Genomic DNA, 3,740 nt, shown 5'->3' with positions numbered 1-3,740 from the left:
AAAAAAAAGCTAAAATGAATAGAGAGAAATACTGTTAACTGATGGTACATGGAGGGGATTATAATCATTGTAATGAAATAAGGTGTATGATTTGTTGAATGTAAAACTGATGATCTGCCCTGTGAACTTTCACTCAATTCACAGTAAAAACTTAAAAAAAAAAAAGTTCAGGGCACAGTTCTTCCAGTCAAGACAGCCTCTCGTCTGCCATGCCCACAAGCCTCTCTCTGGTCTCTGGGCCTTTGACCTGGTCTAGGCCCTACTCAGTCAGTGTTACAGAGTTCTTTTAGGACTGCTGATAAATGCTCAATGCTTTACCATAAGCCTCAGAAGGCACTTGTCTCTAGCTCTAGCTCTGTGGGTCAGCAAACCTAGCTTCCCCAATTAAGTGCCTGGAGGTACCCTATTCTGCAAGCAATTGTCCTGCCCCAAATAATATTCAGTGTTATTTCCTCCATGGGCTGGCAAGTCCACCACTTTGCTGTTGCTCCTCTGCTTCTACTCTGGTGTCACAGCATTGCTGTCCCTGGACCAAGGGGATTCAGTGTGCAGGTACCTCAGGGTCCTCATGACATGCTCAGGTCCTGGCTTGTCCTTGTTGATAGGGCAACTCCCCCTTCTTCTGCTTCTGAGGGGGCACTCATTTTATACCCAGCTGGGTGACACAATTGACCAATCCTGGTTAGCCCTGTTAACAATCATCACAACTGAATCATATCATCTATCAGCATCTTCCCCAACCATCAGCTACCCAGACCCATCAAGAAAAAAAGTTGTTTGGTGGGAGTTTACAAAGACTATGGCTAGTGGTAAGGAGCTCTGGTAGCGTAGTGGTTACTAGTACCAATTGGGCTGCTAACCTCAAGGTCGGTAGTTCGAAAGTACCAGCTGTTCTGCGGGAGAAAGAAGAGGTTTTCTGCTCCTGTAAGGATTTGAAGCCTCGGAAATCCTATGCAGGGTCGCTATGAGTTGGAACCGACTCCACGGTACTTAACAATAACAACAACAACATGGCTAGTGGTGGTGGTGGTGGTTATGTGCCATGGAGTTGGTTCCGACTCATGACTAGCAGAGACATTAAATAATTCACTGTACCACATAACATACTACAAAGAATTTTATTTTAATGAAGATTAAATGAGGCCACATATTAAATGAGGTTTAGTACCATCTGGAGTCCTGGAGTGGCGCTGTGGGTTAATGCACCAGACTGCAAAGCTGTTTGATCTGCAAGGTCGGCGGTTCAAGCTCACCAACTGCTCTGGAAACCATATACAGCGTGGCTATGGGTTGGAATCGACTCGACGGCACTTGACAACAACAACAGTACCATCTAGTACATATGAAGCATCAATAAAACTATGGCTCTTATTTATTTGTCCTATTTTAGGATTCTCTGAAGAAACGGAACCAAGGAGAAATTTTTTAAACCGGAAATATTTTTAAAATACACAATGATTTGAAATTTTTTTGCTGACTCTTTTAAGTTTCCTTAGCATCCTAGGATATATTTTAAAAGAGAATGAAAGAAAAATGACACAGGGATAAAAGAGGCCCACTTTTATGTAAGCCAAGAAAGTTCCAAAAGAAGTTGATTAATGAGTTGATCATTTATGGTTGTTGGCTAGATTGGCATAAGCTATATAGCATATTGTCTATAAAACATAAAGAAGTTACCAAGTTTTTTTGCTTAAGTATCACATTAAAAAAGAAAACAATTTCTTAAATGAAATAGGAGATGTTAAATAGCAGTGGTTTTTCATTTTTGTTCCTTTTATCAGTCTTTTTTTCCTAAGGATACACACTGTGAAAGAACAGAATTATAACTGTATTAAGAGCCAAAAATAAATGAGTTTCATTGAGTAGCAGAACAGCTATATTCAGGCAGCATTCAGTAAAAATACAGAGTGCCCTGAAGTTGAGCGGGAAGGAAAAGTTTATAGAAGTATCAGGAACTTTCAACAAAGTTTTCTGATTTGTTGACCTTGATTTCATAGTCACAGAAATCCTGAAACATTTCTTTCTTTCTTTGATTTTTCTTTTTTAACGTTTTCATTGTGAATTGAATGAATGTTTACAGGGCAGATCATCACTTTTACATTCAACAAATCATACAACTTGTTTCATTACAATGACTATAATCCCTTCCATGTACCATCAGTTAACAGTATTTCTCTCTATTCATTTTAGCTCTCTCTCTCTTTTTTTTTTTTAAACATTCAGGCATATATAATAATTTACACCACCAAAGGGCACATTCTGCAAGTCTACCTCCTGGCTGCCATCTCTTAGTCCTTCTCTTTCCATAAATCTAGAGTCCTCAGCTGCTTCCTCTCTCCATGTCCCCATCTCTGCCTCCATCTCTGGCATCACTGCTTCTCTGGATAAGGTCCTGCATTCTGCTTGTGCTCTTCTCCCTTGGTGGTCCTAGGGCCCACTGTTTCTGGACTTTAACTACTCCTCAGTTTTTGTTACAGAACTTCTACCTCTACAACTGGGATAGTCATAATTAGTTGTGATAACAATTACTCAGTACTGAATCATAAGAATCTTATCCCCATCTCTTTTTTTTTTTTTTTGGCTGTCTAAATCTCATCCTTGGTGAAGTGTCTGTTCATGGCCTGTGCCCTTTTTTTTAAATGTTTATTGTGAATTTTGTGATAGTCTACATGGGAGAACATCAGCTTTACATTCATTCCATCATCCATCATTTCGTTGGCATAGTTATCATCCTGTCCATACATCCTCACCCAACCAAGGGGTGTACCCTGTGACCCTGCACCCCCTTCCCACCATAGTCCTCAGCCCCTTTCCATCTCCTGATCCCGAGCCCCCAGCCCCACCATCTCTTGACGTTGTCTTCTCTGCCTCCATCCCAGGCCTCACTGCCTCTCTGGGTAGGATTCTGCTCTTCACTGTTCTCCATTGATGGTCCCAGGGTCCTCCGCTCCTAGACTGATAAGTTAATCACTCCCCTCTTTGTTACAAAATATCCATCTTTAGATTTCCAACCCTCACAGTCAGTCCTGATAACAATTATTCACCATTTCATCACAAGAGACCCATCTATATTTCGTTTCATAAGCCCTTCCTGGACAGGCTGGACACCACTCACTGGAGACTCACCTTCCTCCACGCCCTCTGGATCTAGGTTTCCTCTTGAAAGCTTGTAAGCCAGTCATTTCTTGCCTTTGTATCCCTCCCCCCATTTTGGGTAGCCAATGTCCAAGTTGCCCATCCCTGTCTACCCTTTGTGTGGAGGGGGTGGGTATAGTTCTTACAGCAGGGACTTGTTTCCTCTTTTGAGCTACTGCATTTATAGGTGTAGGTCATGTTTATCGAATTGTATCAGATGACGCTTTTTTCCCTCTTCTTTCTTCTTAGGGTTGAGCTCTGTTTATCCATTCATTGAAGTCCAGTCAAATGGGCATCATCTGCAAGTGTGGATGTTCTTACATCTGTCTGGCCTCTTTTTATCGTCCCCATCTCTTTTTAACAGACCCATCTAGACAAGATGGAAACTATTCAATGGGGACTCTTTCTTCCGTCACATACTTTTTTGTTTTGTTTTGTTTTTAATTTAAGGTTTTTATTGTGGATTGAGTGAAAGTTTACAGGGCACATCATCAATTTCACATTCAAAAATTCATATAACTTGTTTCATTACATTGATTATAATCCCCTCCATATACCATCAGTTAAAAGTATTTCTCTTTATCCACTTTAGCTTTTTTTTAAAA

General features: G+C 40.7%; 1 protein-coding gene across 2 annotated transcripts in view; it reads left to right on the top strand.

The window, feature by feature from the left end:
* The window catches only part of LMLN (leishmanolysin-like (metallopeptidase M8 family)), a 166,133-nt gene that overhangs the window by 80,380 nt on the left and 82,013 nt on the right, over window positions 1-3,740 (top strand). The gene's annotated exons all lie outside the window — the stretch shown is intronic.

Source organism: Chrysochloris asiatica, unplaced genomic scaffold (genome assembly GCF_000296735.1).
Source record: "Chrysochloris asiatica unplaced genomic scaffold, ChrAsi1.0 scaffold00130, whole genome shotgun sequence".
In the NCBI taxonomy this organism is placed as follows: domain Eukaryota; kingdom Metazoa; phylum Chordata; class Mammalia; order Afrosoricida; family Chrysochloridae; genus Chrysochloris; species Chrysochloris asiatica.
This window is presented reverse-complemented; position numbering and strand designations above follow the sequence as displayed.